The following is a 16,519-nucleotide window of genomic DNA, read 5'->3' as shown; positions in this document are numbered from 1 at the left end:
ATCTGAAAATCATCTGTAGCAACAATTATTCATAATTTGCACTCCAGAATAAACCCAGCTGCATTTAGTATCCAGCCTTTTTCCTCCTCTTCACCAAGATGACACTTTCCATACATTTCCCTCTTAACCAAATCTTAACCAACTCAGACAATGCAAAATGAGAGCGGATGAAGCTCACTTCCCATCAAAGAACTCATAAAGGGGAGAAACCCTATCAGTGCTTCGAATGCGGAAAGAGCTTCAGTTGGAAGAACAATCTCACTTTGCATCAAAGAATTCATACAGGGGAGAAACCATATCAGTGCTTGGAATGTGGGAAGAGCTTCACTAATAACTCGCATCTCACTTCCCATCGAAGAATTCATACAGAGGGGAAACCAAAAAAGAGAAATAAAACAAAAAATATTAAACAACCCTTACAAAATACAAATTTATAGAAAAGAGAAAAAGGGGGGATATAAACTGAAAATACTGTTTATGACATTTGTATCATATATATCATATCGTTCGTCAACACATAGAAAGGCAGGCTCCCCCACTTCTCCCCTGTGTCACCCCCCTTCTCCCCGTATCCCATCCTGAGAGATCCTTCCTTCCCTGCGTTCCTTGCAGGTCCCTCCCACCTCCAACTCTCCTCTTCCTATGTGTGTCCTCCTAAATTCAAAATAAAGGAATCTCAATATAAAATACAATAAATAGATGATGATGATGATTTATTGATACTCTTGCCATCTGGCTGGGTTTCCCCAGTCACTCTGGGCAGCTTCCAACAAAATATTAAAATACAGCAATGCATCAAATATTAAAAGCTTCCCTAAACAGGGCTGCCTTGAGAGCCAGTGTGGTGTAGTGGTTAAGAGCAGTGGACTCGTAATCTGGTGAACCGGGTTCGCGTCTCCGCTCCTCCACATGCAGCTGCTGGGTGACCTTGGGCCAGTCACACTTCTCTGAATTCTCTCAGCCCCACTCACCTCACAGAGTGTTTGTTGTGGGGGAGGAAGGGAAAGGAGAATGTGAGCCGCTTTGAGACTCCTTCGGGTAGTGATAAAGCGGGATATTAAATCCAAACTCTTCTTTTTCTTCTCCTCTTCACCAAGATGACACAGTCCCTTCATCTCCCTCCCTAGTCCAGCTTTCAAATCTTAACCAACTCAGACAGTGCAATATGACTCTTATAATGATCGTCTAATAATCCAAATTAGTATTTCTCCAGCTTCTAGGTCCAGTTTCTATAAAGCCTTTGAAAAACTGTTCCAACAAACCTCAGCCAAGTCACAATGGAAAATTATGGTCTCTCATAATGTTCATCCAATCCTGCTTCCTCTTCTTTCTTCTTTTCCTAATCTTTGGACATTTTAATCCACTGGGGATGAGGAAGCAGGCATCTTAATTCCCTTTCCTCAAACGAGATCATAGCTTGCCTTGTTCACCGTTTCCGGAGTTGCTTTGCATTCTCTGCCTCTCATTCCCACACCAGCTCAGCCCAACCTCGTCTTTCCCTGGGGCTCTTTCTGTCTCCTCCTGCTCTTCCCTCGCCTGCTCAACACAACCTTCTGCCTCTCCCAGCGACTCCTTTCCAACGACTCCCACCTTGTGACCCACACATTCCCCTCCGTCTCTTTTTCTGGGTTTTCAATGCCAAGGCGCTGCAGAAGCTTCTTTGGAGTGGATGCATCTGGTTCCCAATAAATCACGCAGAGGCAAAGTTCATTGGCAAAAGAAGAAGGTTTCTCAGTGTCAGAGCTGCCCAAGATCCCAGCTCACAGAGGACCAACGCCAGGTCGTCGTTATATACAAAAGTCTTTATTGAAGTTCAGTTTCCATTTCAAAGCCGTGGCGCGCAGCTCTACGTCTTAAACCTTAGACCGCCGAAGTTCCGTCTGAATCTCCTCCCCCCTGACACCAGTTTAAGACTCTAGCCCTGCTCCACCTCTTCCTCTGCTCTCTCCTCCTCTAGGTCCTCCTGTCCGCTGGGGCATTCCCCTTTCTGGACTCTTCTGACACTGAGTCCCCTGACTCCTCCCCCTGCCTCCGGCGGGCTTTAGGACCTGGTTCCCAATCCTGGTTCTCTGCTGTCCCACGCGCCTGTACATTTGAACTTGGCGCTCGCGCCAACCCAGTGACCTTCCTCCTGACCGTTACACTGCTTCTGTCACTGCTTCCCTCTTCCGGGAGGCTAGCTGGACCTGACCTCCCCTCCGTTGCCTGACTCTCCGATGGAGGCGTGGTCAGCCCTGACTCATCTTCTCTCCCTGCTGGGGGAGACGCTGGCCCCGATACCTGGGACTCTTCCCCCCCACTATGCTCTGGTGGGTAAGCTGGTCCTGATCTCCAACTGCTGCTCTGGGAGTCCCCGCTGGCCCCTTGCTTCTGGAGTGTCCCCCTTGGGACCCCCCCTTGCCCTGGCCACCGGCGCCCCCTTCTGTGAATCTTCTGACTCGCTGGAGAGGCTCATGGAATCTCTTGGGCCACTGTCATCTTCTCCTACGCTGCCCTCAGATTCTTCCCCTTCGCTCTCCATTTCCTCTCTTCCCTGTGCTTCTGCTCCTGAGCCCCTGACATCCATCCCCCCCTCGAAGCCCCCCCTTCCCCCTCTTCTGGTGTGGGTTCCGGGTGCTCCAGTGCTGTGGGGGTGAGTGCAGGATACAGTTCATCCCCCCTGGTGTGCCGCCAGCCGGCTGGATCCTGCCAGTCCGTGACGGGCTCGTCGACGTCGATCTCCTCTGCTTCCATCTCTCTGCAGGTGTGCTCGAACCCAGGATCCTCCCCCAACACGTCCATGTCCCCCTCTCCCCCTGTTGCCTCGGGTGACGTTGCGTGCAAGGGCCCTCCCGGCAGTTCCCTGCTCCACCCCACCTCTGGTTGATCTTCCCACCAATAAGAGCGGTCTGTGCCAAACCCTGAGATTGATCCTTCTGGGGAGGTAGTCTCTGGCGCCGTTTCCTCAGCTGATGAGAACCCCTGGAACGTGCTGGCTGAGAGTGTGGGTGTGAAAAGATATTCATTGAAATAATCTGCCGGCATGGGTCTGTGTGGGAATAGTGCATGAAACTCGTCTTTGAGGTAGTGCTCCTCCACCGCATAGTAAGGCACCCACCTGTTGGCGCTGGCCGGGGTACCTTCCCTGGCGAGGAGATATTCAACCCCCTCTTCCCCCCATCTCGAGTCTAAAATCTCTGTGACCTCGTTGAGTGGCTCTGCTCTCGGTGACCCCCCCTTTGTGGGCGCCTCGCTGAGCGGGCCTGGTGCGGTCCCTGGCGCCTGGAACCTGTGGGGTGCCTTGTAGGGTGTGAGCACTGATCTATGAAAGACCGGATGCATTCTGGAACCCTCCGGGAGTGTCAACCGGAAGGCTACTGGATTGATCTGTGCGACTTGGTAAGGCCCTAGCTGCTTGTGTCCGAGCTTCTTCTTAGCTAACGATCTGGCCGGCACTGCCTGGGCTGCTAACCAGACCCAGTCCCCCACCTGGATGTCTTCCCCAACTCTCCTGTGTCTGTCTGCCTGCATCTTGTAGGCGTGTTTTGCTAGCTCCAACTGCCGTTGGAGTTGCTCGTGGACCTCCTGTAGCTCCGCTGCCAAGGCCTCTGCTCCCTGTGGCTCCCCCTCCCCCACTCTTTCTAATCCCGGGAAGGTTCTGGGATGCCGCCCATTATTGGCGAAGAACGGTGTCACCCCCGTGGACACGTGCTTCATGTTGTTGTAGGCAAACTCGGCCAGCGGTAGGTAGTCCACCCAGGTCGATGGCTGTTGATTCGCGTAGCATCTCAGGTACTGCTGCATGATGGCGTTGACCCTCTCCGCTTGTCCGTTGGTCTGCGGGTGTCGTGCCGACGCTAAGTTGATCTTGACGTTCAGGATGCCCAGCAGCTTCTGCCAGAAGTTCGAGATGAACTGGTGACCCCGGTCGGACAGGATGGACCGCGGTAAGCCGTGCACTTTGAACACGTGGTCTATGAACAGTTTGGCGGTCTGTTCCGCCGTGGCCACCTTCGTGCAAGGAATGAAGTGCGCCATCTTGGTGAACATGTCTACGACCACGAGTACCACCGTTTTGCCCCGCGAGCTGGGCAGATCTGTGACAAAGTCCAGGGCCACTCTCTCCCATGGTTCGAGCGGGGTTTGTAGCGGTTCCAGCAGTCCCGCCGGCGGCCTGTATACTGGCTTGGCCCTTTGGCATGTGTCACACCTAGTAACGTACTCTGCGACTTCTCCCCTCATCTTGGGCCACCAAAAATCTCTGGCTACTAAGTCCGCCGTCTTGTCCTTGCCGAAGTGCCCGGCGCTGGGCGCATCGTGTAACTGCTGCAGTACTTTCGCGCGGAGTTCGTCTCCCGGCACGTAGAGGGCCCCTTTGCGGATGAGCAGTCCGTCGCGTATCTGGAACTCGTCATCCTTCGCTTTGCCTCTTCTTTAATTATGGGGTATCAGAGTTTTTAGGGGGCTAACCAGGTTGGGATAGCTGGGATAGCAGGATTGTTGGTTTTTGAGTGTCTGGTGTACATTTTTTCAATTTTGTTGTTCTGTATGGGACAGTGACAATAACAATTATCGTATTGTATTGAGACTCATCTGGAAAGCGTAATTTCATGTTCCTTTCCCAATTTGCCAGGAGTCTGAGCTCCATTTGGGGTTCCTCCCAAGGTTTCCCCAAAGCCTTGGGGAAGGAAACTGAGGCAGGCTCAACTTGCTCCCCAGGGTCCTGCAGGGGATTCGGGGGGGGGGCTGGCTCTTCCTCTGGCCATGGCAGCCCCCAGGAAGCCTTGGAAGAAAGGCAGGAGACGCTCAGCAGAGAACAGCCAAGTCCGGTTCTTCTCCGCAATGGCTTCTTCTTCCGAGAGCTCCCTCTCTTTCTTGTCTGGGCTGTGTAGCAGGATCCCCAATCATTCAGTTTCTACAAACTTCACACACACTCACACTCACACTCACACTACATACGCTATGCTTCTGTTATAAATTCATAGAAAATCAACCATACATCGGTTTTGCACTGTTCCACTTTTATTTTACTCCATGAAGGAAGGAATACAAAATGGCGAAGGTTTGATACAGGGCAGCCATAATCCCTTCACCATCCCAGCACATCTACAGGAGCCCTGCCCAGTTGCCATGCCAACCCTGATGGTCCTAGACAGAAGACAATCAAGATCACAAACTTGCATATGGGAGTGGATTCAGCATGGACTGGAACAAAGGACTCTGATCAGATCTTCCCTCAGGGGGCAGGAAACTGCCAACTCCCCTCTGTCTCCTGGAAAGTACTCCTGGGGAGGGGGGAAGGGAGGAACCAGCCAGGTGACAGGACACTCAGGTTACCACCAACTCCTCCCTCAACCCCTCCTTTCTGTGATGTATGCATGATGTTTCTGGGGGTGGGCTAGACCTAGAGGAGGGGAATTTCAAAAGTTTTTTATAAGGTCTTGCACACCATTATTCTGGGTCTTTCCTCTCACCTGCAAGTGAGGGGAGCACCCTGTCGCGACAGTCTTTCTTCAATAAAGACCAAGCCTACAGGCTGCTGATTTGCTCCAATTTACTCTGGTTGGTGTCTTTACTTTTTGTCCAAGGGAGGCCTCGGATTTTTCCGGTAACAGTTGGACTGGGAGGACCCCAGTTCAGCAATTTCCCCAGTCCCCACACTGGGCTCCACTGGCCCCCTCAGACTTCTCCTGTTGAACTACTGCCTGAGGGGGAGGAAGAAGCGAGGGCCATCCAGAAAAGGCTCCTGGGACCCCGAGGGGCCAGCAGGGGAGTCTCCAGCCTTGTCTGGGGAAGAGCCCCCCTTTCCCCATGGCCTGCAGGTGGGGCCCTTCTCCTAGTGCTGACTCTGGGAGCGGCTGGGGCCTCCGGAAAAAACAAAATGGCGCTCCCTCCTATTTCGGAAAAGGGCGGGAAACCCCTTCTCCTGGCCCTGCCGCCTCCATGGGCTCCTCCTGAGCCTGCCTGGCCAAACAATGGGGGGGGGGAGAGGAAAAGGAAGAGAAGGAAGGAGAAATGAAGGAGAAGCTGGGAGGGGGAGCAGCCATGAGGGAAACTCAGGGGGAAAACTCCCTCAGGAAACCAGGCGAAGGAGAGGACGAGGCCCAGGGGAATCTGAAAGGGGATTGGCCAGCTGCCCAATGGAGAGGCCTCTGATTGGTCCAGCCCTGCTCTGGGGTGGGAAATGGGTCTCCTGCCTCCATGTGGTTCTGGGAGCCCAGGAGAAACTGGTTTTCTGGCAGGAAACTCGGGGAAAGGGTGGCCGGGGTCCCTCTGGCTCTGAAGGGGAGTCTGGTCCCCTCTCTCCACCAGCCTGGTCTCCCCCTTTCTTTTTCACGCGCCCCCTCCTCCCCCCCCGGGTCGCGTCTGCGTTAGCAGAAAAACACGCTTGACGGGGGGGGATTATTTTCGGGAGGGGGGAGGGGTCTCCTGGCTGGGAAGCCCCCCTCCCTCCCTCCCCCCCCCCCTGAGCTGGAGGGTGTTCCTGGGGGGGGGTGTCTGGAGGGAGCCATTTCGGAGCTCACGGCACCTCCCGCCACTAGGCAGCCCTTCGCCTCTTCTCCCTCCCAGCCTTTCCTCGGGATCCAGGAGCCTCGATGTGGGGGGAGGGGAGAGCCAAGCTAACCCCCCCATGGACCCCCCCCCCGTCTCCCTTGCAGTTAGTCTGGTGGGATGTGGGCTCCTTGGGGCAGAGGGAGGGAAGGGGGGCAGCCCCTAGGGCGCAGGCGCAGAAGCAGGAAAAGTGCCGGCAGGGAGAGGGAGGGGAGGACTCGGCTTGGCAAGGGTTAAAGGGAGCAGAGCGGGATTCCTAGAGAGGAGAGGAAGTGAAGGGGGAGGGGCAAGGTCCTCCATGGGTAAATTCCCCCCTCCCCCCTCCCTTCCTGCTTTCTTCTCTCTCCTGGACTCGGGTGAGTCTCCTCTCTCCTCCCCCTGAGGGTGCAATGGGGAGAAGGGGGTCCCAGGGGGGCAGGGAGGGGGCATGGGGGTCCCTGCTCAGATCATGCACAGTGGGGGGAGACCCCCAAGTCGGGGAGCAGGGGGTCCCCCTTTGTCCTCTCTGCCAAGCCAGGGAGGGGCCAGTTCGCAGGAGATCTGCAGCTCTGCTCTTCCTTGGGATCCAGATGCTGCCTTCCTTTTTGGGGAGGGGGCTTGGGGTCAAGGAAATAAACCCCCTTCAGAGGGAGGGAAAAGTCACCTTTGTGACCAGAGGCTGCAGCCAGAGGGGAACATTCCCACGTGGGGGGAGCTCAGGGAGAAGAAAAGCCCGTCTGCATCTGCAGCAGCAAAACCGGACCACTTCCTCTGTCCCAGATGCAACAATATTATATTATACAACATCATCATCATCATAATTTATTTGTACCCCGCCCATCTGGCTGGGTTTCCCCAGCCACTCTGGGCGGCTTCCACAAAAATGAAAAATATACTATTATGTCATACATTAATGTCATACATTAAAAACTTCCCTGAACAGGGCTGCCTTAAGAATGTCAGGTAGTTGTTTATGTCTCTCCCTTGTGGGTCTCCACACCCACAGCTGGTGCTGTTACCTTCCAACAACTGGATCTCACTCCCAAAGAGACACTCTTCCATGGTCTCCTAAGACAGACAGATACAAACCAACCATTCCCTCCCCTCCCCCTCCTGGTGCCCCTTGAAGTTGGCTTGAGGGCAGGGGGAGGGTCCACCCCACCAGATGAAGAGAGAGGAGGTCCTTCCATCTGGAAAATGGGAATGCTTGCAAAGATTTACTTGAAGATGAGTGCCATATAGATAATAAAATATCATTTTGTGGAATTCCCCCATTTACACAAAGATTAAAACCTATCATTTAAATACACAAGAAAATTGTTACAGAAAAGAACAGAGCAATGTGTGGAAGATCATCTTTGTGCTCCCTTTTTCCCTTAGGGTCCAGTGTGCTTTGAAGATGTAGCTGTTCCTTTCACAGAGGAGGACTGAGCTTTGCTGGATCCTGACCAGAGAGCTCTGCAGAAGGAAGTAAAGGAGGAGAATCGTGGGATCGTGGCCTCCCTGGTAAGGCTCCCTGCTGGATCATGAGATCAGTTTTGAAATTCCATACAGATCTCTGAAGGACAAACCTCCTCTATTTTGAGGGAGCCCCATAGCGCCACCTACAGCATCTGAGATGTTAACACACCCACAACTCTCCATAGGACCAGTTACAGATAGGTAGCCGTGTTGGTCTGCCATGGTCAAAACAAAATAAAAAAATTCCTTCCAGTAGCACCTTAAAGACCAACTGAGTTAGTTCTAGGTATGAGCTTTCGTGTGCATGCACACTTCTTCACGAAAGCTCATACCTAGAACTAACTCAGTTGGTCTTTAAGGTGCTACTGGAAGGAATTTTTTTATTTTGTTTTCTCCATAGGAGTTACAGATAGGTAGCCGTGTTGGTCTGCCATAGTCAAAACAAAAAATTCCTTCCAGTAGCACCTTAAAGACCAACTAAGTTAGTTCTAGGTATGAGCTTTCGTGTGCATGCACACTTCTTCAGATACACTGAAACAGAAGTCACCAGACCCTTCTATATAGTGAGAAGGTGGGGAGGGGTATTACTCAGAAGGGTGGTGGGAATGGGTGATTGGCAGTTAGCTGTGATGAGCCTGTTGAAGACTATTAAGGTGCAATAGGTCTTACAGGAAAAAGCAAGGGGTGAGAAGGTGAAAAATGGCTTTGTCATGTATAATGAGATAAGAATCCAATGTCTTTGTTCAGACCAGGTCTCTCCATGGTTTTAAGTTTGGTAATAAGTTGCAATTCAGCAGCTTCTCTTTCCAGTCTATTTCTGAGAGATACATCTCTCCATAGGAGATGTATCTCCTGTTCTGTCTGGGAATATTCTTCCACCAGTCCTCCTTTTCCAACCATGAGGAGGCTGCTATGAGCTGCCCAGGCCTTCTTCCATGTAGGCTTCAGAGATCTCAGGGACGTGGAGGTACATCCTGTCTAATTCTCTTTTTCCCTTTCACCATCTGTCTGTTTTTGGTTGAGCAAAGAAATGACTGAGCTTGGAGTTGGAGCAGATCCTACGACTGAGCCAAATTAAATCCATCCTTGGAACGAGCCAGGCTTTTCGAATCTCCAGTTCCCATAAATAAGTTAGATAATATCAGCCAAAAAAGCCAGTAACTCCCTTCCCTTCTTCCTCTTTCGCAAGCAGTCATTTGCATTGTTCAATCATTTCAGACTCTTATCTATTCCTGAGGCTATGCCATGGGTTGTAGGTTGTAGGTGGTGAATTGGAAAGGAAGAAGGAAGGAGACAACAAGAAAAATCCACAAAATTGGAGAAACCGTATAAATATTCAGAGTGTGGAGAGAACTTTAGTCAGAGCTCCCAGTCCACTTCCCATCAAGGAAAGCTCTTTGTTCAGAAGGAGAGCCTCACTTCACATGAAAGAACTAACGGGGGAAGAAATTAGTGCTTGAAATGTGAGTAAAGCTTCCTTCGCAGCTCCACCCACTATTCCCATAGGATACTTCATACAGAAGAGTGTTTGGAAAAAGCTTCATGCAGGTCAGAAACCAGATCAGTGCTTGGAATGTAGCAAGAGCTTCATTCAGGTGGTGAATCTAATTTTCTGTGAAATATTTCCTGCAAGGGACTGTTTAGAATGTGGAAAAAGCTTCACCTAGGAAACCAGTCTCAATTTCCATTAAATAAAACACAGCAGGGATAATCAGAGAATTTTAGAAAATGGTATAAGCCATATGGTATAACTGGTATTAGGAAACTTCATGAAGAATTAAGGGGAAAGATAGTGTTGACCTGGAGTAGTTACAAAATTTATGGTCTCTCCCCAAGTGCCAGGGACCCTCCTCCAAAGAGAGATTTTTTTTGTCGGAATTATTTCCTTTTTCCCATTTTTTGGCAATTAATGTTCTCGCTGCCACTGTGGCATAAATAAATATTTCCTTATTTTCTTTTGGTATATCTACATCCAATATTCCCAATAAAAAGGCTTCTGTTTGGGGGGGTAAAATTTTGTTCAAATGTTTTCTTTAGTTCTTCATACACCGTATCCCAGAAGCCCTTGATTTTTTCACATGGCCACCACATAGGCAGAAGTGTCCCCTCTACTTGCCTCACAAGGGGTAAAATTCCAACTCTTCTTCCATAATTTTTCCCATGATGTTATTACTTCATAGCCAATTTTATCATTACCGCCTTTACCTGTTCATCCATATCCTTCCACTCCAATAAGATTCCATACATTTTACAAATTATGTTTATTTTGTTTTGTAATAATTCTTTATCCAATACTGAAATTGCAAAACCCTTTTTCTTGTCAGCTATGAAGACCTCATTTATTTGGTGATACTGGATCCACCCTGTTAGGTGGTGTTTTATTTCCTCCCGCAGTTTGGTCAGACTCATGCTGGTAGCTTCAAGAACACTGTCCAACCATCTCGTCCTCTGCTGTCCCCTTCTCCTTGTGCCCTCCATCTTTCCCAACATCAGGGTCTTTTCCAGGGAGTCTTCTCTTCTCATGAGGTGGCCAAAGTATTGGAGCCTCAGCTTCAGGATCTGTCCTTCCAGTGAGCACTCAGGGCTGATTTCCTTAAGAATGGAGAGGTTTGATCTCCAGCAACAGAATTCAAAGGCATCCATTCTTGGGTGATCAGCCTTCTTTATTGTCCAGCTTTCACTTCCATACATCACTACTGGGAAAACCATGGCTTTAACTATACGGACCTTTGTTGGCAAGGTGATGTCTCTGCTTTTTAAGATGCTGTCTAGGTTTGTCCTTGCTTTTCACCCAAGAAGCAGGCGTCTTTTAATTTCGTGGCTGCTGTCACCATCTGCAGTGATCATGGAGCCCAAGAAAGTAAAATCTCTCACTGCCTCCATTTCTTCCCTTTCTATTTGCCAGGAGGTGATGGGACCAGTGGCCATGATCTTCATTTTTTTGATGTTGAGCTTCAGACCATATTTTGCGCTCTCCTCTTTTACCCTCATTAAAAGGTTATTTAATTCCTCCTCACTTTCTGCCATCAAGGCTGTGTCATCTGCATATCTGAGGTTGTTGATATTTCTTCCGGCAATCTTTATTCCGGCTTGGGATTCATCCAGCCCAGCCTTTCGCATGATGAATTCTGCATATAAGTTAAATAAGCAGGGAGACATAATACAGCCTTGTCGTACTCCTTTCCCAATTTTGAACTCTTTTCCCAATTTTAAGCCAATCAGTTGTTCCATATCCAGTTCTAACTGTATCTTCTTGTCCACATAGAGATTTCTCAGGAGACAGAGTTTGCTGTGGTCGACACAGTCAAAGGCTTTTGCATAGTCAATGAAGCAGAAGTAGATGTCTTTCTGGAACTCTCTAGCTTTCTCCATAATCCAGCGCATGTTTGCAATTTGGTCTCTGGTTCCTCTGCCTCTTCTAAATCCAGCTTGCACTTCTGGGAGTTCTCGATCCACATACTGCTTGAGCCTTCCTTGTAAAATTTTAAGAATAACCTTGCTAGCGTGTGAAATGAGTGCTATTGTGCGGTAGTTGGAGCATTCTTTGGCACTGCCCTTCTTTGGGATTGGGATGTAGACTGATCTTCTCCAATCCTCTGGCCACTGCTGAGTTTTCCAAACTTGCTGGCATATTGAGTGTAGCACCTTAACAGCATCATCTTTTAAAATTTTAAATAGTTCAGCTGGAATACCATCACTTCCACTGGCCTTGTTATTAGCAGTGCTTTCTAAGGCCCTTTTGATTTCACTCTCCAGGATGTCTGTCTCAAGGTCAGAAACTACACTACCTGGGGTGTATGAGACATCCATATCTTTCTGGTATAATTCCTCTGTGTATTCTTGCCACCTCTTCTTGATGTCCTCTGCTTCTGTTAGGTCCTTACCACTTTTGTCCATTATTATGGTAATCTTTGTACAAAATGTTCCTTTCATATCTCCAGTTTTCTTGAACAGATCTCTGGTTTTCCCCATTCTGTTGTTTTCCTCTATTTCTTTGCATTGCTCGTTTAAGAAGGCCTTCTTGTCTCTCCTTGCTATTTTTTGGAAATCTGCATTCAATTTCCTGTATCTTTCACTATCTCCCTCGCATTTTGCTTGCCTTCTCTCCCCCGCTATTTGTAAGGCCTCGTTGGACAGCCACTTTGCTTTCTTGCATTTCCTTTTCATTGGGATGGTTTTCGTTGCTGCCTCCTGTATAATGTTGCGAGCCTCCATCCATAGTTCTTCAGGCACTCTGTCCACCAAATCTAAACCCTTAACCCTGTTCCTCACTTCCACTGTGTATTCATAAGGGATTTGATTTAGATTGTATCTTACCGGCCCAGTGGTTTTTCCTACTTTCATAGAATCATAGAATCATAGAGTTGGAAGAGACCACAAGGGCCATTGAGTCCAATCCCCTGCCAAGCAGGAAACACCATCAGAGCACTCCTGACATATGGTTGTCAAGCCTCTGCTTAAAGACCTCCAAAGAAGGAGACTCCACCACACTCCTTGGCAGCAAATTCCACTGTCGAACAGCTCTTACTGTCAGGAAGTTCTTCCTAATGTTTAGGTGGAATCTTCTTTCTTGTAGTTTGGAACCATTGCTCCGTGTCCGCTTCTCTGGAGCAGCAGAAAACAACCTTTCTCCCTCCTCTATGTGACATCCTTTTATATATTTGAACATGGCTATCATATCCCCCCTTAACCTCCTCTTCTCCAGGCTAAACATGCCCAGCTCCCTTAGCCGTTCCTCATAAGGCATCGTTTCCAGGCCTTTGACCATTTTGGTTGCCCTCCTCTGGACACGTTCCAGTTTGTCAGTGTCCTTCTTGAACTGTGGTGCCCAGAACTGGACACAGTACTCCAGGTGAGGTCTGACCAGAGCAGAATACAGTGGCACTATTACTCCCCTTGATCTAGATGCTTTACTCCTATTGATGCAGCCCAGAATTGCATTGGCTTTTTTAGCTGCCGCGTCACACTGTTGGCTCATGTCAAGTTTGTGGTCAACCAAGACTCCTAGATCCTTTTCACATGTACTGCTCTCAAGCCAGGTGTCACCCATCTTGTATCTGTGCCTCTCATTTTTTTGCCCAAGTGCAATACTTTACATTTCTCCCTATTAAAATTCCTCTTGTTTGTTTTGGCCCAGTTCTCTAATCTGTCAAGGTCGTTTTGAAGTGTGATCCTGTCCTCTGGGGTGTTAGCCACCCCTCCCAGTTTGGTGTCATCTGCAAATTTGATCAGCATGCCCTTGAGTCCATCATCCAAATCGTTGATAAAGATGTTGAATAAGACCGGGCCCAAGACAGAACCCTGTGGCACCCCACTAGTCACTCTTCTCCAGGATGAAGAGGAACCATTGATGAGCACCCTTTGGGTTCGGTCAGACAGCCAGTTACAAATCCACTGAGTGGTAGCATAGTCAAGACCGCATTTTACCAGCTTCTTTACAAGAATATCATGGGGCACCTTGTCAAATGTCTTGCTGAAATCAAGGTAGGCTACATCCACTGTGTTCCCTTCATCTACCAGGCTTGTAATTCTGTCAAAAAACGAGATCAGGTTAGTCTGACATGACTTATTTTTCAGAAATCCATGCTGACTATTGGTGATCACAGCATTCCTTTCTAGGTGCTCACAGACTGTTTGCTTAATGATCTGCTCCAGAATCTTCTCTGGTATTGATAAAACAAAAAATTCCTTCCAGTAGCACCTTAAAGACCAACTAAGTTAGTTCTAGGTATGAGCTTTCGTGTGCATGCACACTTTTTCAGATACACAGAAGCTCATACCTAGAACTAGCTTAGTTGGTCTTTAAGGTGCTACTGGAAGGAATTTTTTGTTTTGACTATGGCAGACCAACACGGCTACCTATCTGTACCTGGTATTGATGTCAGACTGACTGGGCGGTAATTATTTGGGTCCTCTCTTTTCCCCTTTTTGAAAATAGGGACAACTCCAGTCTGCCAGGACTTCGCCTGTTCTCCAGGAATTCTCAAAGATGACTGCCAGTGGTTGTGAAATCACATCTGCTAGTTCTTTTAATACTCTTGGATGCAGTTCATCTGGCCCTGGAGACTTGAATACATCTAAACTAGCCAAGTATTCTTGTACTATCTCCTTAGTTATTCTGGGCTGTGTTTCCTCTGCTGAATCATTTGCTCCAAATTCTTCAGGTCGGGCATTGTTTTCTTTATCGGAGAAGACTGAGGCAAAGAAGGCATTGAGGAGTTCAGCCCTTTCTGTGTCCCCTGTTTGCATTTCACCATCTTCTCCTCTGAGTGACCCCACAGTTTCTTTGTTCTTCCTTTTGCTACGAACATACCCATAAAAGCCTTTTTTGTTGCTTTTAACCTCTCTAGCAAGCCTGAGTTCATTCTGTGTTTTAGCTTTTTTAACTTTGTGTCTACACGTGCTGGCTATTTGTTTGAATTCCTCTTTGGTGGTTTCCCCCCTTTTCCATTTTTAGGACACATCCTTTTTTAATCTTAACTCAGTTAATCTTAACAAACTCCCAGCCATCATGAACTCCCTTTCCTTTTAGTATTACTGTCCATGGGATCTCACCCAGCACTTCCCTAAGTTTTATGAAGTCGGCTTTCTTAAAGTCGAGAAATTGAGCCTTAGTATGCTTGGCTGCTCCTTTCCGCTGTATAGTAAACTTCAGAAGAGCATGATCACTCGCGCCTAATGATCCTTCCACTTCTACCCCACTAACCAGGTCATCAACATTGGTTAGGACCAGATCTAAAATGGCTGTTCCTCTTGTTGCTTCTCCCACTTTCTGGACAATGAAGTTGTCTGCAAGGCCAGTGAGGAATCTGTTTGACCTTATGCTCTTGGCTGAGTTTGACATCCAGCAAATATCCGGGTATTTGAAGGCCCCCATTACTACTATCTCCCTTCCTTTTGCATGCTTGGCCATCTGTTCCAGGAAGGCATCATCTATGTCCTCCGTTTGGCTTGGGGATCTATAGTAAACTCCCACAATGAGGTCCCTGTTATTCTTCTCTCCTTTAATTTTGACCCAAATGCTCTCACTTTGGCTTTGAGGTTCTAAATCTTGGATCTCTTCACAGGTATACACATCCCTGACATATAACGCCACTCCTCCTCCTTTCTTGTCTGGTCTGTTTCTCTGAAATAGATTGTATCCCTCCATTATTACATTCCAATCGTGGGACTTATCCCCCCAGGTTTCAGTGATGCCTATTATGTCATATTTAGTTTGCTGTACCAAGAGCTCAAGCTCATCTTGTTTATTTCCCATGCTTTGCGCATTAGTGTACAGACATTGAAGTCCATTAATCATTCCCCCATGTCTCTTATTTAAGGATTTTTTCCTCTCACCACTAGGTCTGCGTGCTGTTTGCTCCATTCGGTCTATGACATTTGGATGATCATCTTCATCAATTGATAGACTCCTACCTTCAGGAGCACTGTCTCCCTCCCCCACATTAGTCAGTTTAAAGCCCTCCTGATGAGGTTTCTGAGATTTTTGGCAAAAACATTCCTCCCAACCGTTGTGAGGTGCAGCCCATCGCTTGCCAGAAGTCCATCTTCAAGAAACTGCAGTCCGTGATCTAAGAATCCAAACCGTTCCTGTTTACACCATTTGCGAAGCCAGCTGTTCACTTCCACTATTTTCCCCTCTCTCCCTGGGCCACGTCGTTCAACTGGGAGGACAGATGAGATGACAATTTGTGCATTTAATTGCTTCAATTTCCTGCCCAGAGCCTCGGAGTCTGTTTTGATCTTCTGGAGGCTATTGCTTGCAGTGTCATTGGTTCCCACATGAACCAAGAGGAAGGGGTATTTGTCAGTGGGTTTTATGATTCCTTGCAGTCGTTCAGTTACATCTTGGATCTTAGCCCCAGGGAGAGAGCACACTTCCCGAGACATCTTGTTTTTGTTTGTTTTTTTAAAAATTTTTTTATTAAAGTTTCAACAGATTTTATAATAACAAACAAGACAAAACAACACAACAACAAACAATGAACAGTAAAAAACACGAAAACCAAACAAAAATATATAAGTTCAACTCTTAGTTTCATACAACTTACTTTCTTGACTTCCTCACATCTCCCTTTTCTGTATTCAAATTTCCAATTTAGTTTCGGCAGATTTTTCCTCTATTTTAACTAATTTAGTATTTCTTAATTTCTTTTAAGTTAACCATTCCTACTGCTATCCACTTATCTTCTGGTCCCCCATCATTTGGTTAATTTAACTGTGTTTCTTTACTTGTTACTCATAGAACATCTTTGCATATTCCTTTCAGCTTTGTCACTAATGCCACATTATCTCACTATCCTGCATCACTTTAACATTCATATAATTTACAATGTTTTTGCAGATAATCTTTAAATTTCTTCCATTCTTCTTCTGTTTGTTCTTCTCCCGTGTCTCGGATTCTGCCAGTCATTTCTGCCAATTCCATGTAGTCTATCAATTGCCGAGACATCTTGTCAGGCCCACAGATCACTGCTTCTGTTCCCCTCAGTAGGGAATCCCCTATCACCACTACACGCCTCTTCTTAGGTTTGGTCGGGGTTCTTCC

At 47.9% G+C, this 16,519-nt stretch overlaps 1 protein-coding gene across 7 annotated transcripts in view; it reads left to right on the top strand.

Moving 5' to 3' along the window:
* The window catches only part of LOC309334648 (uncharacterized protein), a 193,453-nt gene that overhangs the window by 99,829 nt on the left and 77,105 nt on the right, over positions 1 to 16,519 (top strand). The window contains exon 1 of one of the 7 annotated variants that reach the window (XM_081849123.1): positions 7,471 to 8,016. The exons of the other annotated variants lie outside the window; for them this stretch is intronic. The gene's annotated coding sequence lies outside the window, so the exon portion shown is untranslated. Of the gene's footprint in view, positions 1 to 7,470; positions 8,017 to 16,519 lie in introns of those variants that run through there. 7 annotated transcript variants of the gene reach the window in all.

This window comes from Podarcis erhardii (assembly GCF_964252035.2).
Source record: "Podarcis erhardii genome assembly, chromosome: 2".
Taxonomy (NCBI): Eukaryota; Metazoa; Chordata; class Lepidosauria; order Squamata; family Lacertidae; genus Podarcis; species Podarcis erhardii.
This window is presented reverse-complemented; position numbering and strand designations above follow the sequence as displayed.